Genomic DNA, 24,604 nt, shown 5'->3' with positions numbered 1-24,604 from the left:
TTAATCTATGGAATTCCTTGCCCAGGGAAGTATTTGACATTACTTCAGCAATCACTAGAAGCAGTAGATACGTTTTTGAAAAACAAAAGAATTAAGGGATATGGTGAAAACGCAGGTAAGTGCAGCATAGTCCACAAAAAGATTAGTCATGATCTTATTGAGTGGTGGAGCAGACTCGAAGGGCCGGAAGGCTGACTCTTGCTCTTAGTTCTTATGCTCTTATGTTGAAATCACAAGCTTTTGGAGTGTAGTCACTGCAGCAGATGAAGTCATGAAAAAACAAGTGCAGGAAAGAGAATTTAGATAAATGAAAGACGGTCAATTACTTACTCCCATTCCTATTTCTGATGATCTTACTACACAGCAAGTTGTGTTTACCAAACATTAATTTTATTTCCATTGTTTAAAATCAAATATTTAAGATGAACAGTTTGTTTTTCCTCACTTGCACACACTGTGACCCACAACACTGTGAATATCATAAACCCGCTCATGAGATATCATAGGAACAATTCATAAACTAGATTTGTCACTGAGATACTAGAAAGGAGAAAAATTCCCAACATGTGCAGGATGCTAACGAAAGGTTAGCAACCTGAAATAGTAACAGGAGCAAGTGAACAGTCCCAATCAGGAAACTCATATTCTGACATCCACTACAGTACCTTGCTTTCCTTTTCAGTTTAATGATCCATAATTGAATCTGACTCCAACACACTCTCTGGCAGGCAGTTCCAGAGGTCAAAGTATTTTCAATCATTAACGAAGTAAGTTTTGGATCCATCCCAAAGACATTGAACATAGAAAAATACAGCGCAGTACAGGCCCTTTGGCCCTCGATGTTGCGCCGATCCAAGCCCACCTAACCTACACTAGCCCACTATCCTCCATATGCCTATCCAATGCCCGTTTAAATGCCCATAAAGAGGGAGAGTCCACCACTGCTACTGGCAGGGCATTCCATGAACTCACGACTCGCTGAGTAAAGAGTCTACCCTGTCCTATACCTACCACCCCTTAATTTAAAGCTATGCCCCCTCGTAATAGCTGACTCCATACGTGGAAAAAGATTCTCATGGTCAACCTTATCTAAACCCCAATCATCTTCTACACCTCTATCAAGTCACTCCGAAACCTTCTTTTCTCCAATGAAAACAGCCCCAAGTGCCTCAGCCTTTCCTCATACGAACTTCCTACCATACCAGGCAACATCCTGGTAAACCTCCTTTGCACCCGTTCCAGTGCCTCCACATCCTTCCTATAGTATGGCGACCAAAACTGCACACAATACTCCAGATGCGGCCGCACCAGAGTCTTATACATCTGCAACATGACCTCAGGACTCCGGAACTCAATTCCTCTACCAATAAAAGCCAGTACGCCATATGCCTTCTTCACAGCACTATTTACCTGGATGGCAACTTTCAGAGATCTGTGTACATGGACACCTAGATCCCTCTGCTCATCCACACTACCAAGTATCCAACCATTAGCCCAGTACCCCATCTTCTTGTTACTCTTACCAAAGTGAATCACTTCACACTTACCTACATTGAACTCCATTTGCCACTTTTCTTCCCAGCTCTGCAGCTTATCGATATCCCGCTGTAACCTGCCACATCCTTCCTCACTGTGAACAACTCCACTGACTTTCGTATCATCCGCAAACTTGCTCACCCAACCTTCTAGCCCCTCCTCCAGGTCATTTATAAAAATGACAAACAGCAATGGTCCCAAAACAGATCCTTGCGGAACACCGCTAGTAACTGCACTCCAAGATGAACCTTTTCCATCAACTACTACCCTCTGTCTTCTTCCAGCCAACCAATTCCTAATCCAAACCTCCAACTCACCCTCAATGCCATACCTCCGTATTTTTTGCAGTAGCCTAGCATGGGGAACCTTATCAAACACCTTACTAAAATCCATATACACCACATCTACCGCTTTAGCCTCGTCCACCTCCTTATTCACCTTCTCAAAGAATTCAATAAGGTTTGTGAGGCACGACCTACCCTTCACAAAACCATGCTGACTATCCTTGATCACATTATTCCTATCCAGATGTTCATAAATCCTATCCCTTACAATTCTCTCTAAGACTTTTGCCCACAACAGAAGTGAGACTCGCCGGCCTATAGTTACTAGGGTTATCCCTACTCCCCTTCTTGAACAAGGGAACCACATTTGCTATCCTCCAGTCTTCTGGCACTATTCCTGAAGACACTGAGGACATAAAAATCAAGGCCAATGGCTCTGCAATCTCCTCCCTTGCTTTCCAGAGAATCCTAGGATAAATGCCATCAGGCCCAGGGGACTTATCTATTTTCACCCTTTCCAGGATTTCCAACACCTCTTTCCTACATACCTCAAAAGCCATCCATTCTAATAAATTGTGACTCAGTATTCACATCGGCAATAATGTCCTGTTCCTGAGTGAATACTGACGAAAAGTATTCATTCAGTGTCTTCCCCAATCTCTTCAGTCTCCACACGCAACTTCCCACTACTATCCTTGACTGGACCTATTCCTACTCTAGTCATTCTTTCATTCCTGACATACCTATAGAAAGCCTTTGGGTTTTCCCTAATCCTACCAACTAAGAACTTTTCATGTCCCCTCCTTGCTGCTTTTAGCTCTCTCTTCAGATCCTTCCTGGCTACCTTATAACTATCAATCGCCCCAATTGAACCTTCACACCTCATCTTTACATAGGCCGCCCTCTTCCCTTTAACAAGGGATTCCAATTCCTTATTAAACCACGGTTCCCTCACACGACCCTTTCCTCTCTGCCTGACAGGTACATACTTATCAAGAACACTCAATAGTTGCTCCTTGAACAAGCTCCACATATCAATTGCGCCCTTCCCTTGAAGCCTACTTTTCCAAGCCACGCATCCTAAGTCGTGCCTCACCATATCATAATTTCTCTGCCCTCAGCTATAACTCGTGCCCTGCAGTGCACACTTATCCCTCTCCATCACTAGAGTAAAAGTCACCGAATTGTGGTCACTGTCCCCAAAGTGCTCACCTACCTCCAATTCTAACACCTGGCCTGGTTCGTTACCCAGAACCAAATCCAGTATGGCCTCACCTCTTGTTGGCCTGTCTACATATTGTGTCAGGAAACCCTCCTGCACACATTGGACAAACACCGACCCATCTAACGAACTCGAGCTATAGCTTTCCCAGTCAATATCTGGAAAGTTAAAGTCCCCCATAACAACCACCCTATTACTTTCACTCTTCTCCTGAATCAATCCTTTCTTCTACGTCTCTAGGACTATTAGGAGGCCTGTAGAAAACTCCTAACAGGGTGACCTCACCTTTCCTATTCCTAACCTCAGCCCAAACTACCTCAGATGGCGAGTCTTCATCCATCGTCCTTTCCACCGCTGTAATACTATCTTTGACAAGCAATGCCACACCTCCCCCTCTTTTACCCCCACCTCTGACCCTACTAAAACATTTAAACCCTGGAACCTGCAACAGCCAATCCTGTCCCTGTTCTACCCATGTCTCCGTAATAGCCACAACATCGAAATCCCAGATACCAATCCATGCTGCAAGTTCACCTACCTTATTTCATATACTTCTTGCATTGAAGTATACACACTTCAAGCCACTTTCCTGTTTACAGGCACCCTCCTTTGAGATTGATGCCATGTTCCTAACCTCCCTACACTCCAGGTCCTGCACCCTAAAGCTACAGTCTAGGTTCCCATGCCCCTGTAGAATTAGTTTAAACCCCCCTGAAGAGCACTAGCAAACCTTCCCCCAAGGATACTGGTGCCCCTCAGGTTCAGGTGTAGACCATCCTGTTTATAGAGGTCCCACCTTCCCCAGAAAGAACCCCAGTTATCCAGATACCGGAATCCCTCCCTCCTGCACCATCCCTGTAGCCACGCATTTAACTGTTCTCTCTCCTTATTCCTCGACTCTCTATCACGTGGCACGGGTAACAAACCAGAGACAACAACTCTGTTCTTACTCTGAGCTTCCAACCTAGCTCCCTGAAAGCCTGCCTAACATCCTCAACCCTCTTCCTACCTATGTCGTTTGTGCCAATGTGGACCACGACTTCAGGCTGCTCCCCCTCCCCCTTAAGGATCCGGAAAACACGATCAGAGACGTCACGCCCTTGCACCTGGGAGGCAACATACCAAACGTGAGTCTCTCTCGCCCCCACAGAACCGCCTATCTGTGCCCCGAACTATTGCTCTGCTCTTCTCCACCCTTCCCTTCTGAGCAACGGGGACAGGCTCCATGCCAGAGGCCTGAACCCCATTGCTTACCCCTGGTAAGTCGTCCCCCCCACAAGTATCCAAAATGGTATACTTGTTCTTGAGGGTAACGGCCGCAGGGGTCCCTGCACTGGCTGCTTCTTCCCAGTCCCCCTCACTGTCACCCACCTGTTTGCAATCTTTGGAGTTACTACTTCCCTAAAGCTCCGATCTATGACCCCCTCTGCCTCCCGAATGATCCTAAGTTCATCCAACTCCAGCTCCAGTTCCCTAACATGGTCTTGGAGGAGCTGGAGATGGGTGCACTTCCTGCAAGAGTAATCAGCAGGGACGACCATGGCATCCCTCACATCAAACATGTTGCAAGAGGAACATTGCACTGCCTTCACTGCCATCCCTCTAAAAGTAACCTTTTAAAAACAAACTAGGTCCAAGAATAGAACAAGCAAAATGCAGCACTTACCTACTTACCACAACGGTTCTTATTATTAGGTTAGGCACCTCTGTAGTGCCTCGGGTTCCTCTCCTGCGTGCTTTTATAGGGAAAGAAACCTACCCAAGTAAGCTTACGCTACACCAACTTCCAGATCCGCTTCGCGCTTTTTAAAAAAAAAACTTTCAAATTTAAACCGTTAAACAAACGTCACCGAGCCTTCAAGCAGCCCCTGCCAAACAGCCCTTACCTGCTCTGCTGACACTTCTATAAGAGGTGTTGGCTGGACCCAGACACTTCAGCGGGCAGTGTTCATTACTCATGTGTATTCTCTCCCCCACCCGCCTTAAACTAATCACCTGGGTTGTGAGTCGATTGTGCTGGCATTCTGGTGGCCCCAGGCAGTGTCTGTATCTGCTCTGCTGTTTCTCTCCATATTGTGATCCAGCGGCCATCTTGTGTGTCAAGTTGGCCAACTGATGGCTCAGTAGCCATCTTGTGTTTCTGTGTGCCTAGTAACACCCTGCCCTTCCCCACCTCTCCGCCACGCCCACTCTCTCTTCCCCACTCAATCTCTCTATCAACCCCACTCATTCTCTCTCTCTACCCCCACCCTCTGACTGCCATTTTCTCTCTCTCTCTGTCCCCCATCCTTTTGGTCTCTATTCTCCCCAGCCCCCACCACACCCGTCCTTTCTCAAGCCTCGAACCATCTTTGACCGCTGTATCAAGCCCTTCAAAGAACAGAGAGAGAGAGAGAGAGAGAGAGAGAGAGAGAGAGATAAGGGATAGTAATGACTCTACCTGGGAGTTGGGAGTGGTGATAAATGGCTGATCTTCAAAATTGAGAATACCTAAAATGATTTTTGCAAGGTTTGTAGCTCAGGTTGAGGTTTAGGGTGTAGGTTTGCTCGCTGGGCTGTAGGTTTGATATCCAGATGTTTCATCACCTGGCTAGGTAACATCATCAGTGGCGACCTCCAAGTGAAGCGAAGCTGTGTCTCCTGCTTTCTATTTATATCTTTCTCCTGGATGGGGTTCCTGGGGTATGTGGTGATGTCATTTCCCGTTCGTTTTCTGAGGGGTTGATAGATGGCATGTAGATCTATGTGTTTGTTTATGGTGTTGTGCTTGGAGTGCCAGGCCTCGTAGCCCTACACATGGATGAAAAAAAACATCATTTCGACTGGGACAACACATCTATCCTGGGGCAGGCTAAGCAAAGACTTGCCAGAGAATTCCTAGAGGCCTGGCACTCCAACCTCAACGCCATAACCAAACACATAGACTGAGATACCATCTATCAGCTTCTCAGAAAACGAACAGGAAATGACATCACCACAAACCCCAGGAACCCCATCCAGGAGAAATAAATAAATAGAAAGCAGGAGACAACAGCTTCGCTTCACTTGGCGTCGCCACTGAAGATGTTACCTAGCCAGGTGATGAAACGTCTGGATATCAAACCTACACCCTAAACCTAAAATGATATCTTCAGAAACATCGTTAAAGCCAGAAAGCGTGTTCAAGTTTTTTAAAAGAGCTGCTGAAATCTGTCTGATTCTTTCACTGAAGTAAACGCAGTCAGGCCACCGCTCAGGACAGGCTGGAAGGGGTGAATGGGCGAAAATGAGCACTGCAGATGCAGGAGATTAGAGTCAAGATTAGAGTGGTGCTGGAAAAGCACAGCCGGTCAAGCAGCATTCGAGGCTTTTGCCTGAAACATCGATTTTCCTGCTCCTTGGATGCTGCCTGACCTGCTGTGATTTCCAACACCACTCTGATCTTGACTGTAAGGGGTGAATGGCCTAGTCCTAGTCTTGTGAAGTTGGTTCCAACTATCTAGAAATAGCGTCACAGAGCACGAAACATACCCTTCGGTCTATGCCGACCAGATATCCTAAATTAATCTAGTGACCCATTTGCCAGCATTTGGCCCCTTATCCCTCTGAATCTGTCCTATTCATATCCCCATCCAGATGCATTTTAAATATTATCATTGTACTGGCCTCCACCACTTCCTCTGGCTGACCCCCACCAGCGTTCTGTGCAAAAAGGTTGCCCCTCAGAAATCTTTCCCTTCTCACCCTAAACCCATGCCCTCCAGTTCTGGACTCGCGCAACGTGGGGAAAAGACATACAAAAGTTGAGCAGCCAGACAGAATGCAAAAACAATACAATGTCGAATCACAGGGAAAAACAAATTGTAGCTCGACCCCTTTTTTGTCGTATTGGCATTTGGACTCATAAAATCTGACAGGAACACCAGCATCCCTAGTGAGCATACTGCGCATGTTTCCCGGTGCCAGTAACGCAGTGCACATGCCCACCGGTGCCAGCTAAACACTGGGCATGCTCATCGCTTTCCGCAAAAAATGGCGCGCGACCTTCCTTTGATGGTCCAATAGGGAACCGTGGAGGACCAAAACAAAACTGGTCCTCCTGCCAATCAGAGCCACCCCATTGTCTGAATGCGGAAGTTGGACCATGAATTTCTGAAGCTGCTACTCCTGCTCCTCTTTCTGAATCAACATTGAGCTTCACCCAGACTGCAAATTCTTTCCTCTGTCTAAGATCTGTGAGTACAGCACTCTCTTTTCTCGCCCCCTTTGCCATTTCTATTTCTTTCCGGAGTTCAATTGTTGACTTACAGCAACTGAAAGGAAAGGGATTGAACCCAGGGAGGGGACGGACTATGGAAAAGTGATCGAGGTCTGTGTCTCAATTGGCAAAATAGACAGACAGGAGGCTGGAAGGGCACAGCAAATCAGGCAGCATCACGAGGTGTAGAAGTCGATATTTCGGGTGTAACCCTTCGTCAGGACTGGGGATGGGTACCAGGACCGGGGGCTAAAGTGGGGATAGGTGAAGAATCGGTCAGATTAATCATTGGGTGGAAGAAATCAGGTTGGTGGCAGGAAGGAGTGGTAGTGAGGGGCATGGGGCTGAGAAGGGAGTCGGGTGATGGAAAGGGAGGTTATTTGAAATTGGAGTACTCGATGTTGGGTCCTGCAGGCTGTAGTCTGCCCGGGCGGAAGATGGGATGTTGTTCCCTAATTTGCGGTTTGGTTCGTTATGGCAATAGAGGAAGCCTATGATGTTCTTGTCAGAAAGGGAGTGGGAAGGGGAATTAAAATCGATGGTGACTGGGAGGTCTGGTCAGCCTCTGCGGACCCAGCTGTGATGCTCGCCAATCCGTTCCCCAAGTTTATGCTCAGTCTCCCCGAAGTCGAGAAGACCACAATTTACAAACACGTGGCAAATGCAGTATCTCAATGTGAAGTTATAGTCTTTGCTATGAAACAAAAAAGCAGCAAGGAGATGTATTGTTTAAATGGTGATACTGTGGGATGTGGAGAAAGTGAGAACTGCAGATGTTGGAGATGAGAGTCAAAGTGTGGTGCTGAAAAAGGTGGTAAGTCAGGCAGCATCTGAGGACCAGGAGAGTCGACATTTTGGTCCCGAGCACTTCATCAGGAATGATGTGTGGATGGACAAAGGGTCTGATTCGGTTCTATATAACTCTCATCATCTTCAGTGAGAGCAGAAGTGTGATTGTGAAGGCTGGAGTTTCAGAGCAGCTTTCAAAGATGCTTTGCCCTTAATGTGGATGGACAAAGGGTCTGTTTCTGTGCTGTATGACTCTAATCATCTTCGGTGAGAGCAGAAGTGTTTCTGAGGACTTTTCAAAGATGTTTTGCCCTTAATGGGAGTAGAAGGTACAATGAAATCTTGCATTTGTGAGACAGCAACTGAGTGAGTGAGTAAATCCGAGGTTTTGGTGCAAAGTGGGAATTCATTGCACTGTGAGGATGAAACTCTACTTATTGAGTCATTTCTGCTGGTGAATGAAACCAGGCTCAAGATTAGGAGGAGTAAATTTAGGATAGAGATGAGGAGGAACTGCTTTTCATGGAGTGTAGTGTATCTATGGAATTCTCTGCCCCAGGAAGCAGTAGAGGCAGCTTCATTAAGTATATTCAAGACACAATTGGATGGGTTTTTGCAATGGTAGGGGAATTAAGGGTAGTTGGGACAATGCAGGGAGGAGGATCTCAGATGGTGAATAGATTAGCCATGATCTTAATTGGATTTTTGAACAAGAGGAAGGCATGAAAATGGTTTCAAGACCAGTTTAGAACAGTTACAGAGCCAGAGAGCACAAACAGACCCTTCAATCCAACTAGACCATGCTGACTGTGTTCACAAACTAAACTAGTCCCACCTGCCCCATTCTCCCCGTAACCTTTGATCCCCTTGATACTCAAGAACCTATCTGTCTCAGTTTTAAATATCCTCAGTGACCTGGCCTGCACAGCCTTCTGTGGAAATAGATTCCACAGATTCACCGCTCTCTGGCTGAAGAAGTTTCTCCGTTCTAAAAGGTCTTCCCTTTACTCTAAGGCTGTGCCCTCTGGCCCGAGTCTGTCCTACCAATGGAAACATCTTTGCAATGTCCACTCTGTCCAGGCTTTGAAGATTATGTATGTTTCAATTGCCCCCCCCCCCCCCTCCTACTCCTCCCCCCCCTGAGTGTGCGCCTGTTAATCAGCATGAACCAGACCCTTCAGGATGAGGTACAGCAGGGATTAGGGTCAGCAAAGTGAGAATGAAGGGAGTGTGTGTGGGATGGAGATTTTCAGCTTCTAGGGAATGAGAGAGAAAAGTGAGTTCGCTATAAATTAGAATTGATCGGATGGGCCAAAGAGTGGTAGATGGAATTTAATTTGGAGAAATGTGAGTTGTTGCATTTTGGTCAAGCAATCCAGGCAGGACTGACACAGTTAAGAGGAGTGTTGCAGAACAAAGAGTCCTTGGAGTGCAGGTTCCATAGTTCTCAGGTAGACAGGATAGCCTTTGTTGGTCAGAGCATTGAGTAGATGAGTTGGGAGGTCATGTTGTGGCTGTCCAGGATGTTGGTTAAGCCACTTTTGGAATACTGCAGTTAGTTCTGGTCTCCCTGCGTAGGAAAGATGTTATGAAACTTTGAAAGGGGTCAGAAAAGAATACGCCAGGGGCATTTTCCATGGAGCATCAGAGACTGAGGGATAAACTTATAGACCTTTGTAAGGGCCATGGATAGAGGGGAAACCCTAAGGTCTTTTCCCCAGGGTATGGCAGTCCAAAACTAGAAGGCATATGTTTGAGGTGAGAGTGGAATGATTTAAGAGATTGGAGGGGCAACCACTTCAGAGGGTGGTGCATGTATGGAACGAACTGCCAGAGGAAGTGGTGGAGGCTGGCACAATTACAACATTTAAAAGGCATGTGGATGTCTGTCTGTTCTCAGCTCTGCTGGATGTCTGTTGAAGCTCTGAACCCCCCTTCTACACCTTCTGGGACAAACATTTAGTCAATCAAGCCTCAATCCACAATCTCCCAGCCAGTCAACAATCCAGGCACAGTGTAGTCACAGCAGGGAATCAGCTGCCCTGAGTGCAGGAAGGCCTTTACCCAGGCCTCTGCCCTGCTGAGGCACCGGTGGGTCCACACGGGGGAGAGACCCTTCAGCTGCCCCGAGTGCAGAAGGACATTCCGTGAATCCTCCAACCTGTTGAGGCACCAACGGGTCCACACAGATGGTGGAATTCGAATTTGGTCAGAAATCTGGAGTTCAGAATCTAACGGTGAAACCATTGTCGGTGGGGTGGGGGTGGAAGAAAACCCCCATCTGATTCACTCAGTTCTTTTTTAGGGAAGACTTGAGCAGTTATTAGAGCAGTCGTCCCAGCTGCATCCTTTACCCGGTCTGGCCTACATGTGACTCCAGCCCCACAACAGTCTGGTGGACTCTACGCTGCTCATCCAACTTGATTGGAATACAGGTTGAAATTGCTGAGTGAGGCAATACTTCCTCCAGGTTAAAGCTGTACCAAGGATGCAGTTACAAAGGGACGACTCAGTGGTGACCAATAATGAAGAAAGTGAGGGGTTGCACTTTGACCTTGAGCTATTTTTAAAAAATTGCTACTTTTTCTACGCATTTCTGCTGGTAGATTCTGAAGCTGTAACAAAGTTGGGTCACAATAAAGATTACCTGAACTTCACACTGAGCTCAGACTCTCACTGAGAGCTTTAAACTGCAACAGGTTTTTGTTTTAAAACTGCTCATTTTACATGTGAAAGTGAGAACTGCTGATGCTGGAGATCAGAGTCAAGATTAGAGTGGTGCTGGCAAAGCACTGCAGGTCAGGCAGCGTGCGAGGACCAGGGAAATTGACATTTCGGGCAAAAGCCCTTCCTCAGGTTTTTGCCAGAAACGTTGATGTTCCTGCTCCTCAGATGCTGCCTGACCTGCTGTGCTCATTTCTGACTGTCTCCTGTACTATGTTTCCAATGTTGTGTATCGGTTGCAGCAGTGAATGAGTAGCCAGCATTGTTAGAAATTGTAAAATTTTCAGGAGTGCAATGTCATCAGCATTGTAGTTTCCTGGCAGCACTGAGAAGTGTGTGCTTGGTTCACTAGACATGATGTGGAGGTGCTGGTGTTGGACTGGGGTGGATAAAGTTAAAACTCAACACCAGGTTATCGTCCAACTGGCTTATTTGGAAGCACGAGCTTCTTCATTGGGTGTTTGTGGAACAGGATCATAAGACACAACCACCTGATGAAAGAGCAGTGCTCCAAATGCTAGTGCTTACAAATGAGCCTGTTAGAGTATCACCTCGTATTGTGTGAAATTTAACTTCGCACACCCCAGTCCAACAGCGGCATCTCCAAATCAGGTACATAGTTCTTTGAAAGATGCATCATTGGGAGACAGGGTAGTGAAAGAGGCCAGTCAGGAGCCCTGGAGGACCGGAAGGTGACTGGTCCTTCTGCCAATCAGAGCCTTCCTATTGTCTGAATGCAGACGTTGGAACATGAGCTTCGGAAGCTGCTGCTGCTCTCTCTGAATGAAGATTGAGTTTGCTCCAGACTGTAACCTCCTTATTCTGTCAACCATCTGTGTGTATGGTACTCTCTTCACAACTCCTTTTCCATGATTTTCATTCTGGGCTTCAATTTACGACTTGCAGCAACCGAAAGGAAAGGGAATGAATTCACGGAGCGGACAGAATCAGGAAAAGTTTGTTTATAAACAGAGTGTTTCACGTGTGGAGTGAATGTAAAGAGGAAGTGGTGGATGCACATTCAGATGCAACGTTTAAAAGACATTTAGATAAGTATATGAAGAGGCACGGTGCGGAGGGATATGGGCCAAACACTGGCAAGTGGCACTAGTTTAGTTTGAGAACGTAGGCAGCATGGAATAGTTGGACTGAAGGGTCCGTTTCTGTGCTGTCTAACATAACTGTTCTGTCGTGGTCTTAAAACCATTTTCTTGCCTTCCGCCTTCAACGTGGATACTGTACCTGCATCCAACACATAAACCATTCAAAATAAAAAAAAAACCTCCTGCGCACAAAGAAATCCACACTTTATTGTTCAAAAATCAGATGAACTCAGCCTTGAATATATTCAATGACCCCCTAACTACAGGAAGACATCCCTACTTCTAATCTCAGTTCAGCTTGCTAATATACCACTTGCCTTGCTGCACCTGTCTGACAACTGGCATTGACTGATGTAGAAGGATGCTGCTAATCAAAGCACTGGATCACAGGATGGTCTGGTGTCAGCTCAGATTTCAGGCCCTGATTTCTCTGTCCCGTGTTGATCCTCCTGTTCCCACAGACTAAGATGTCGGTCTGTTCTCAGCTCTGCTGGATTACTGTTAAAGCTTTGACCCCGCCTTTTATAACTTCTGGAACGATAAAATATTCAATCAAGACCCAACCCACAATCTCCCAGCCCGTCAACCATCCTGATACAAGGTGCAGTCATAGCAGGGAATAAAACAAGAAAAAATGAAACAAAAATCATAAATAGGCGCACGTGCTTAATGTTTGTTCATGAGGAAGTAAACCAGGAATAGGGGTCTCTCAGGAATCTTACAGTGCCCTACTTGAGGAATTCTGTCACCCTTACATCTATTAGTACCCAGCTATGAATTACAACAACATTTACACCAACAGGAATAAAGCATCTGTTATCAAATAGACAGAGATATACAGCACGGACATGGACTTTTTCTCTATCTCATGCACACATGATAGATCATCCATGGTGGGAGTTTGTCTTTGTAGCATGATGTTTGCAAATACATTCTACTTTGCTCAAAGACTGCACAATCTGCAGGCAGTCAATACATGTAATATATTGTAAATTCCACTTTGAAAATAGATAATGGGCCCACTACCTTTTGGATGCGAGCATAAGTGGTATAGTAAGTTTGCTGATGACACCAAAATTGGAGGTGTAGTGGACAACGAAGGAGGTTACCTCAGATTACAATGGGATCTTGATCAGATGGGCCAATGGGCTGAGAAGTGGCAAGTGGAATCTAATTTAGGTAAATGTGAGGTGCTGCATTTTGGGAAAGCAAATCTTAGAAGGACTTGGACACTTAATGGTAAGGTCCGAGGGAGTGTTGCTGAACAAAAAGACCTTGGAGTGCAGGTTCACAGCTCTATGAAAGTGGAGTCGCAGGTCAATAGGATAGTGCAGATGGCATTTGGTATGCTTTCCTTTATTGGTCAGAGTATTGAGTACAGGAGTTGGGAGGTCATGTTACAGCTGTACAGTTGGAATATTGCATGCAATTCTGGTTTCCTTCCTATCAGAAAGCCCTATGCAATGTTTGTTTTTGTTTAGTGGGCGGCACGGTGGCACAGTGGTTAGCACTGCTGCCTCACAGCTCTAGAGACCTGGGTTCAATTCCCACCTCAGGCGACTGACTGTGTGGAGTTTGCACGTTCTCCCAGTGTCTGCGTGGGTTTCCTCCGGGTGCTCTGGTTTCCTCCCACAGTCCAAAGACCTGCAGGTCAGGTGAATTGGCCATGCTAAATTGCCCGTAGTGTTAGGTAAAGGGTAAATTTAGGGGGTATGGGTGGGTTGCGCTTCGGCGGGGCGGTGTCGACTTGTTGGACCGAAGGGCCTGTTTCCACACTAAGTAATCTAATTAATGATTGCTGCAACCTATTCTAAAATATGAAAGACTTAAAAATCCAGGTTTGTTCAATATATCAGTTCAGTGGCAGGGCACTGTAATGTTTTCCTATAAATTCTGTGCCATATGATCTTATTGTCCACAATCACCTGATGAAGAAGCAGTGCTCCGAAGCTCGTGTTTCCAAATAAACTGTCGGACTTAGCCTGGTGTTGTGAGATTTTTAACTTTGTCCAGGTTCAGATAGTGCCCAGGGATGTGCAGGTTAGGTGCATTAGTCAAGGGTAAATGTTGAGCAATAGGGGAATTGTGTGGGTGGGTTACCTTTCGGAGGATCGGTGTGTAGCCTTTGGGCCAGTTGGCCTGCTCCCACACAGAGGGGAAGTCTCTGAAGGGGAAGTCATTTTTGTAAACTGTGCAAGGCAATGCAGGCGTAGTGTGGGGGCCTGCTGTTGGCCTTGCCCCGCCCTTTGCTCCTCTCCCCTGTTGTGGAGTTGTCTAAAAAACAGCTACTCTTTCTCTGCCCTTTTTGCTGGGGGGGGGGGATCTGAAGCTGTAACCATGTTGGGACACAAAATAAAAGGTAACCAGAACGTACTGCTGGGCTCAGGCTCTCATTGAAAGCTCCAAGCGGTTTTTGTTTTAAAGCTGCTCATTTCTTGCAGCCTTCTGCACTAAGTTTCCAATGTTGTGTATTAGATGGAGCAGTGAATGAGTAGCTGGTTTCGTTAGATACTATAAATTTTTCAGGAGTGCATCGTTTCATCGGCAGTTTACTGGCAGCACTGGGAAGTATGGGCTGTGTTCACTAGAAACGAGGTGGAGGTGCTGCTGTTGGACTAGGTTGGACACGGTTTAAAAATCACAACACCAGGTTATAGTCCAAAAGGTTTATTTGGAAGCACCAGCTTTCGGAGTGCTGCTCCTTCATCGGGTAACTGTGGAGCAGGATCATAAGACACAGAGTTAAGAGCAAAAGATCAATGTCATGCAACTGATGATATATTGACAAACATAGATTGTTGTTAAATCTTTCATCTTTTAGAATGGGTTGCAGGTTTTAGTTCATTAATGTGTACATCGCAGTACTACTATTAAGTCATATTCTCAAGATCACTTAAGGTCTTTTTAAAAAACAGGTGACATCTCAGTCCAGACAATGCATGAAAGGTGTGAGAGTATCCCAATCTTAAATCGGACTGGTTCTATTTCCAAACTAGGAATTTATAAAATATTACATGGATTGACTACCTGCATATTGTGCGTTTTGTGCAAAATTGAATATATCTGCAAATATAATTCTGCAAATGCACCACATTGTTATATGTATGTGTGCAGCATGAGAGTGCGTGTAAGAGAGTATGTGCGCACATGCTTGGTAAAGTGAGTGTGATGGAGGAGAAGCCTGTGAAAGGGTGTGTGTGTTGGGGGGGGGCGTGTATGTGTGTATGTCTGAGAGAGAACATGTGTATAGATAAAAGGTGAGGGGTTGCATTTTGCCAAAATAAGGAAGGGCCGGGCTTGTACAGAGGGATATGGTGGGGGGCGGGGGGGGGGGGGGGGGTTCAGATATATACTTCTTTGAAAGTTGCATCACTGGCTGGAAGGAAGCTTCAGAAGGCATTCAGCACATTTACCTTAATTGTTCACACCATTGAATAAAGGAGCTGGGACATAATGTTGAAGTTGTACAGGATGTTGCTGAAGCCACTTGTAGAGTACTGAGAACGCTTCTGGTGGCCCTGTAATAGGAAGAATTCTATTAGAAAGGGTTCAGTAAAGATTTCCCAGGATGTTGCCAGGACTGGAGGGTTTGAGTTGTAAGGAGAGGCTGAGACACTCTTCACTGGAGCACAGGAGGTTGAGGGGTGACCTCATTTGAGATTTATAAAATCATGAGGGTTATAGGGAAGATGAACATCAAACACAGAAAGGAGCATGCGCGGTTATGTCGAGTGACGGGGGAAGAAATTGTGGCATTTGGACACTTTAAATCTGCTAGGAGAGAACACTGCGCATGCCGGAAGACTGGAGGTTGGCTAATGTGGTGCCACTGTTTAAGAAGGGTGGTAAGGACAAGCCAGGGAACTATAGACCAGTGAGCCTGACATCGGTGGCGGGCACATTGTTGGAGGGAGTCCTGAGGGACAGGATGTACATGTATTTGGAAAGGCAAGGACTGATTAGGGATAGTCAACATGGCTTTTTGTGTGGGAAATCATATCTCAAATTTTGAGTTTTTGAGGAAGTAAAGAGGATTGAGGAGGGCAGAGCAGTAGATGTGATCCATATGGACTTCAGTAAGGCGTTCGACAAGGTTCCCCATGGGAGACTGATTAGCAAGATTAGATCTCATGGAATACAGGGAGAACTAGCCATTTGGATACAGAACTGGCTGAAAGGTAGAAGACAGAGGGTGGTGATGGAGGGTTGTTTTTCAGACTGGAGGCCTGTGACCAGTGGAGTGCCAGAAGGATCGGTGCTGGGCCCTCTACATTTTGTCATTTACATTAATGATTTGGATGCGAGTATAAGAGGTACAGTTAGTAAGTTTGCAGATGATACCAAAATTAGAGGTGCAGTGGACAGTGAAGAGGGTTACCTCAGATTACAACAGGATCTTGACCAGATTGGCCAATGGGCTGAGAAGTGGCAGATGGAGTTTAATTCAGATAAATGTGAGGTGCTGCATTTTGGGAAAGCAAATCTTAGCAGGACTTATACACTTAATGGTAAGGTCTTAGGGAGTGTTGCTGAACGAAGACACCTCAGAGTGCAGGTTCATATCTCCTTGAAACTGGCGTCGCAGATAGATAGAACTGTAAAGGTGGTGTTTGGTATGCTTTCCTTTATTGGTCAGAGGATTGAGTACAGAAGTTGGGAGGTCATGTGTCTGTTGTACAGGACATTGGTTAGGCCACTGTTGCAATATTGTGTGCAATTCTGGTCTCCTTCCTATTGGAAAGATTTTGTGAAACTTGAAAGAGTTCAGAAAAGATTCACAAGGATGTTGCCAGGGTTGGAGGATTTGAGGTATAGGGAGAGGCTAAACAGGTTGGGGCTATTTTCCCTGGAGCGTCGGAAGCTGAGGTTCACAAAAGGGGCATGGATAGGATAGATAGACAAAGTCTTTTCCCTGGGGTGGGGGAGTCCAGAAGTCAAGGGTATAGGTTTAGGGTGAGAGGGGAAAGATATAAAAGAGACCTACTGGGAAACTTTTTCACACAGAAAGTGGTACGTGTATGGAATGAGCTGACAGAGGAAGTGGTGGAGGCTGGTACAATTGTAACATTTAAGAGGCATTTGGATGGGTACATGAATAGGAAGGGTGTGGAGGGATATGGGCCAAATGCTGGCAGGTGGGACTAGATTGGGATGGGATATCTGGTCGGCATGGACGGGTTGGACCGAAGGGTCTGTTTCCATGCTGGTTCAGCAAAAGCCATTCACGCTCTTTGCTGTCTGCAAAAATGGCGCAAATCCTTCTTCAAATGGACCAATGAGAAGCCAATTGTTGACTTGCAGCAACTGAAGAAAGTGAGTGAATCCAGGGAGGGGACAGAGTCGGGAAATGTTGGTCCAGGTCTGTATCTCAATTGGCAAACACATGGCAAATGCAGTCCCACAGCGTGAAGTTATAGCCTCAGTTACGAACAAATAACTGCTGAAAGGAGGTGCGTTGTTTAAATGGTGACATATTGGGATGCGGAGAAAGTGAGGACTGCAGATGCTGGAGATGACAGTTGAAAAGTGTGGCACTGGAAAAGCACAGCAGATCAGACAGCATCCGAGAAGCAGGAGAATCAACGTTTCAGGCATGAGCCCTTCCTCAGGAATGATGTGTGGATGTAAACAGTGGCCTCAGCATCCTTCCACACCAGTCATTGCCAGTTGTCAGACAGGTGCAGCAAGCAATCAGCAAGGCAAGTGGTATATTAGCAAGAGGAAATGAGTTCAGAAGTCTCTGCAGTTAGGGGGTCATTGAATATATTCAAGGCTGAGTTCGTCTGATTTTAGAACAAGAAAGAAGTGGATGTTTCTGGGGGAAGGCAAGTAAAATGATTTTAAGACCAGTACAGAACAGTTAAAGGGTCATACAGCACAGAAACAGACCCTTCAGCCCAACTAGTCCATGCTGACTATATTCACAAACTAAACTAGTCCCACCTACCTGTATTTGGCCCATATCCCCCTGAACCTTTCCTATTCATGTACTTATCCAAATGTCTTTTAAACGTTGTTACACAACCAGCATCCACTATTTCCTCTGGACATTTATTCCACACACAAACCACTCTGTTTACAAAAAAGGTGCTCCTCATCTCTTATTAAAATCTTTCTCCTCTCACCTTAATTTGCAGCCTAATCTTGAAATGACACATGCCGTTCACCTTATCTATGCCCCTCATCGTTTTGGAAACCTCTATAAAGAGAACAAAGAACCTTACAGCACAGGAACAGGCCCTTCAGCCCTCCAAGGCTATGCTGATCGAGATTCTCTATCTAAACCTGCCGCCTATTTTCTAAGGATCTGTATCCCTTTGCTCCCTGCCGATTCATGTATCTGTCTAGATACATCTTAAATGACGCTATCGATCCCAGCCCTACTGCCTCCACTGCATGAGGCACCCACCACCCTCTGCGTAAAGAACTTTCCATGTAGATCTCCCTCAAACCTTTCCCCTCTCACTTTGAACTCGTGACTCCTAGTAATTAAGTCTTCCCCTATGGGGGGAAAAAAAATTCTTCCTATCCACCCCTGTCTACATGCCTCATGGTTTTATAGGCCTCAATCAAGACCCCTCCTCAACCTCCTTATTTCCAATGAAAATACTCCTAATCTACTCAACCTCTCCTCATAGTTAGCGCTCTCCATAACAGGCAACATCCTGGTGAACCTCCTCTGCACCCTCTCCAAAGCATCCACATCCTTTGGGAAATCTGGCGACCGGAATTGTACAGCAGTATTCCAAATGTGGCCGAACCAAATTCTTATATAACTTCAACATGGCCTGCCAGCTCTTGTACTCAATACTCCGTCCGATGATGGAAAGCATGTTGTATGCTGCCTTAACCACTCTACTGACAGACATTGTTCTCTGAAGACGGCAATAGATCTGAACACCCAGATCTCTCTGTACATCAATTTCCCCCAGGACCTTCCCATTTAATGTATAGTTTGCTCTCGAATTGCACCTTCCAAAATGCATCACCTCGCATTTGTCTGGATTAAACTCCATTTCTCTTCCCAACTCTCCAATCTATATTCTGCAGTATCATCTGACAGTCCCCTTCACTATCTGATATTCCATCAATCTGAGCGTCATCTGCAAACTTGCTAACGAGGCACCCGACACCTTCACCTTTCAACCTCCTGTGCTCCAATGAAAAAAGTCCCAGCCTACCCTTCAATCGGTGTGAATTCTGTCTGGGTCCCAATGCCGAGTCAGCCTGACATTTTGGATAGAAAAACTCTGCATTTAAATTACGTTCTTGAGAAAGTTATTGAAAACAGGTTCTGGGATTAACATACCAAAGAACAGAACCCCATTCTAAAAGATGGAAGATTTAATCTAAATTGTTTAATGTATCACATCTCCATGACACTGGACTCCTTTGGCTATAAATTCTGTGATCATGATCTTATTCTCCACAACCACCTGATAAAAGAGCAGAACTCCAAAAGCTAGTGCTTTCATGTTATGGCAGTAGCGGGAGGTGTGGGCTGTATTCACGAGAAACAATGAAGCAGTTGGATACCATACATTTGAGGGGGAAGGGTGTATTACATGACCTCCCAACTCCTATACTGAATGCTCTGAGCAATGAAGGAAAGCAAACCAAACGCCTTCTTCACTATTCTATTCACCTGAGACTCCACTTTCAAGGAACTATGAACCTGCACTCCAAGGTCTCTTTATTTTGCAACATTCCCCTAACTGCATCAGTCCTGCCTGGATTGCTTGACCAAAATGCAAACCTCAGACTTCTCTAAATTAAACTCCAACTGACACTCGGCTCATCAGCCGATCCCAAAAATTCTAATTTATAGTGAACTCTCTTTCCTCTATTATTCCCTAGAAGCGGAAAATCTCCATCCCACACTCTCTCCGTCCGTTTTCACTTTGTTGAAAGTGGAAGAATGGGATTGAGAAACTGATCAGCGATGATTGAATGGAATGAGCAGACCTGGTGGTCTAATTTCTGCTCCTATGTCTTGTGGTCTCTTGCTGTCCTGGACACCGAGAGAGAGAATTGGGACCAGCATTGAACCGATCATGACTGGATATGGATCTACCTGCATCTAGGTGGATGGGCTGGGACGTTTTCACTGGAGCATAGGAGGTGGAGATGTGACCTTATCAAGGTTTATAAAATCATGAGGGGAGAGATGAGGTGAATGACAGGTGTCCTTCCCCTAGGCTGGGGGTTTCAAGATGAGGGAGCAAATTTTGAATGTGAGAGGAGAAAGAGATTTTAAAAAGACTTGAAGGGCACAATATTTTTTATATACAGAGTGTGGTTCACGTGTGGACTGAATATCCAGAGGCAGTGGTGGGTGCAGGTACAGTTACAAGGTTTAAAAGACATTTGGATAATTACATGATTAGGAAATGTTCAGAAGGGTATGGGACAAAACACTGGCAGGTGGGACTGGTTTAGCTGGTGAACATAGTCAGCATGGACTAGTTGGACTGAAGGGTCTGTTTCTGTGCTTGTATGGTTCTGTAACTCAGTTCTGTACTTGTCTCAAGACCATTTTCTTGCCTTCCCCATAAACATCCACATAAAAATCAGATGAACTCAGCCTTGAATATATTCAATGACCTGAAAATGTGTTGCTGGAACAGCGCAGCAGGTCAGGCAGCATCCAGGGAACAGGAGAATCGACGTTTCAGGCATAGGCCCTTCTTTAGGAATCAAACGTCAATTCTCCTGTTCCCTGGATGCTGCCTGACCTGCTGCGCTGTTCCAGCAACACATTTTCAGCTCTGATCTCCAGCATCGGCAGACCTCACTATCTCCTCGAATATTCAATGACCCCCCAACTGCAGGAAGACATCCCCGCTTCTGAACTTAATTCCTCTTGCTAATACACCACTTGCCTTGCTCATTGCCTGCTGCACCTATCTGACAACTGGCACAGATGGACACTGATGCCCCCTGAACATCCACGCATCACTCTTGATGAAGGGCTTGCGCCCAAAACCTCGACTGTCCTACTGCTCGGATGCTGCTTGACCTACTGCGCTTTTCCAGCACCACACTTTTTGACTCTAATCTCCAGCATTTCCAGTCCTCACTTTCTCCACATCCCAATATATCACCATTTAAACAATATACCTTTCTACTTTTTTTCAGAGCCAAGGCTGTAACTTTACGTTGGGGTACTGTATTTGCCAACTGTGGCCTTCTCTACATCGGGGAGCATGAGCATAAACTTGGGGAACGGTTCGCCGAGCATCGCAGCAAGGTCTGCAGAGGCCGATCGGACCTCCCAGTCACCACCCATTTTCATTCCCCTTCCCACTCCCTTTCTGACATGACCATTTTTGGCCCCATCCATTGCCACAACAAACCAAAGTGCAAATTGGAGGAACAACATCTCATCTTCCACCTGAGCAGTCCACAGCCCGAAGGACTCAACAGTGAGTTCTCCAATTTCAAATAACCTCCCTTCCGAGCCCCTGCCCCTCCACCTCCCTGCCACCAACTAGGTTCCTTCCTCACATTCACCAACCAGGTCGTACCCTCTACCTATTTACACCTATCCCCACTTCATCACCCTGCCCTCAGCATACCCTTGTTCTGCAGCTCTCCCTATACTCACCCCCAGTCCTGAACAAGGGTTACACTCGAAACGTCGACTTCTCCACCTCCTGATACTGCCTGGCTTGCTGCATTCTTCCAGACTCCTGCTTGTCTGTTTTGCCAATTGAGACACAGACATGGACTAACTTTTCCAGAGTCTATCCCCTCGCTGGATTCATTCCCATTCCTTTCAGTTGCTCCAAGTCAACAATTGAACCCCAGAATGAAACGTAAATGGAAAAGGGGGTGAGAAAAGAGAGTGCTGTACTCACAGATGTTGGACAGAGGAAGGAAGTTGCAGTCTGAGTTGAAGCTCAATCTTCATTCAGTGTGAGAGGAGGAGCAGGACCTTAAGAAGCTCATGGTCCACCTTCCGCATTCAGACAATAGGGGAGCTCCAATTGGCATGAGGACAACTCTCCTTCTGGTCCTCCAGTGCTCCTTATTTGTCCATCAAAAGTAGGTCTCGCCCCTTTTCTGCCGACAGCGAGGAACATGCCCAATGTTTTGGTGACACCGGCAAACATGTGCCTGCTTGTTGACACTGAGGAGTGTACACAATATGCTCTGTAGCAATGCTGACGTTATTGACAAATTTTAAGTGTCCATATGCCTCAGAGAACAAAAAGGATTAGAGCCATAATTTGTTTTACACTATGTGCCTCGATATTTTATTGCTTTTGCATTTGTCTGGCTGCTCAATGTTTTTATGTCTTTTCCTCAGTGTTGGGGTGAAGTTCACAACTAGAGGGCATAGGTTTAGGGCGAGAGCAGAAAGATATAAAAGGTACCTAAGGGGCAACGTTTCCATGCAGAGGGTGGTGCTTGTATGGAATGAACTGCCAGAGGAAGTAGTGGAAGCCGGTATAATTACAGCATTTAAAAGGCATCTGGATGGGTCTATGAATAGGAAGGGTTTAGAGGGATATGAGCTAAGTGCTGACAAATGTGACTAGATTAATTTAGGATATTTGGCTGGCATGGACAGGTTGGACCAAATGGGTCTGTTTCCGTGCTGTACATCTCTATGACTCTAAATAATAAAAAGTATATTTTCCAAGTAACAAACTATACCCAGTTAAAAATCACACAACACCAGGTTATATTCCAACAGGTTTAATTGGAAGCACACTAGCTTTCGGAGCGATGCTACTTCATCAGCTGATTAAACCTGTTGGACTATAACCTGGTGTTGTGTGATTTTTAACTTTGTACATCCCTGTCCAACACTGGCATCTCCAAATCATAACTATACCCATATTAACAAGGTTTAGTACACCACACACTTGACCAACCATTCTCAACAGATCCTGCCCCTTCAATGCCTGAGGAACATATACATGCTGGTGCATAATCTCCTTCACTAGTCTTTACACACTACCCTCAGCAATTGCACAAGTAACAGCAAAGGGCAAACAGCACAAGGATTAAACACACAGTGAGGGGCAAACAGCACAAGGATTAAACACACAGTGAGGGGTAAACAGCACAAGGATTAAACACACAGTGAGGGGCAAACAGCACAAGGATTAAACACACAGTGAGGGGCAAACAGCACAAGGATTAAACACACAGTGAGGGGCAAACAGCACAAGGATTAAACACACAGTGAGGGGCAAACAGCACAAGGATTAAACACACAGTGAGGGGCAAACAGCACAAGGATTAAACACACAGTGAGGGGCAAACAGCACAAGGATTAAACACACAGTGAGGGGGGAAACAGCACAAGGATTAAACACACAGTGAGGGGTAAACAGCACAAGCCCCAGTAAAAGCAGATGGAAAGTGAGTGTAAAATGTCACTATGACAGGACAGGCCCCACATTCCTTCCCCTCCGTCCCCCCCACAACCTGCCTCACCTTTCACCTCCCGGGCCCAGTACCTTCCAGGTGGCCCCATAGTTGACACAGGGGCCGCCCCACGACCAGTAGAACTCCACCACCCAGGCGGCCGACGAGTTCCCAAGCAGGCCCTTAACCCCATCCGCCTCCAGAATGCTCACCGGCTCCTGGCTGCTGTACAGCCGGCCGGTGTGGCCGTGACACAGCAGCTGCGCCAGGAAGGCGGCGGTGCCCAGTGACGGGTGTCTGCCCCGGGCCGCACGGCGCCATTTTCCTAACGGCCGCCCTCCCGCCGCTTCCCCGCTCGAGCGACTTCTCCTCCCAACCGCCTTCGCCCCCGCGTGACGTCTGCACGGGGGATGGGCGGGGCCGGGGAGCCTCACCGTCACCAAGCAACAGCCACCTCGCGCTACAACTGCTCATTCACAGAAACAAACTCTCCTGTCTCGCTCTGCAGCTGCAGGGGGGACACTGCCACGTTTCCAGGAGCCCTGTCTACATTGGGAAAGCTCACGGCTCAATTTAAACAGATATTCCGACATCTAACGGAACGGCGTCATATCGAAAGGGGCAATCTGCATTTTAAAGGGACGTGGACATTTTAACGGGTAGTTATGCAAATAAAGAGGTTTAAATGGACGAGATTACATTTCAAAGGGATGTGGCACATTCAAAGGGATATCTTCATATGTAAAGTGACGCAGTTATATCTAAATGAATCTACATTTCGAAGAGACGTTGCCCTATTTATAAGTAGAGACAATAGGTGTGAATTCTGTCTGTGTCCCAATGTTGAGTCAGACTGACATTTTTTTTAGAAAAGCTCTGCATTTAAATTACATTCTTGAGAAGGTAAGTTATCGATTCGGGTGTAGGTTAGGGAGAATTGGCCGTGCTAAGTTACCCATAGTGACCAGGGATGTACAGGTTAGGGTGGCTTGGCCATGGGAAATACGGAGTAAGGGGTTGGGTATGGGTGGGATACTGTTCAGGAGGGCCAGAGAGGAATCAATGGGCTGAATGGCCCGCTTCCACATTGTCGGAATTCGATGACCCTCCCCACCAAAGGAGCATTTTATCTGCATCTATCCTGTCAAGCCCCTTTCAGAATTCTACCAGTTTCAATAAAGGTTTCCAGCACAGAAACAGACACTTCGGTCCAATTCGTCCATGCCGACCAGGATTCCAAACTAAACCAGTCCCACTTGCCTGCATTTGGCCCATATCCCTCTAACCTTTCCATTCACGTACCCATCCAAATGCTGTTTCAATGTTG

The 24,604-nt window shown here is 46.2% G+C and overlaps 1 long non-coding RNA gene across 2 annotated transcripts; it reads right to left on the bottom strand.

Annotated features, from left to right (window-relative positions):
• Nucleotides 1-11,843: 11,843 nt before the first annotated feature.
• On the bottom strand, nucleotides 11,844-23,631 carry LOC148144114 (uncharacterized). Of its 2 annotated transcripts, none has more exons than XR_015751390.1 (3): nucleotides 23,347-23,631; nucleotides 15,309-15,413; nucleotides 11,844-12,426 (listed from the first exon to the last, which is right to left on the bottom strand). It is a non-coding gene; the product is annotated as an uncharacterized LOC148144114 (long non-coding RNA). The 2 variants fall into 2 exon arrangements; XR_015751389.1 differs by lacking the exon at nucleotides 23,347-23,631 and adding an exon at nucleotides 21,756-21,860.
• Nucleotides 23,632-24,604: the final 973 nt, after the last annotated feature.

This window comes from Chiloscyllium plagiosum, unplaced genomic scaffold, assembly GCF_037043375.1.
Source record: "Chiloscyllium plagiosum isolate Xiang-an unplaced genomic scaffold, Cpla_swu_hap1 HiC_scaffold_27, whole genome shotgun sequence".
NCBI lineage: Eukaryota > Metazoa > Chordata > Chondrichthyes > Orectolobiformes > Hemiscylliidae > Chiloscyllium > Chiloscyllium plagiosum.
The sequence above is the reverse complement of the archived record's forward strand: the minus strand, read 5'-3'. Positions and strand labels throughout refer to the sequence as shown.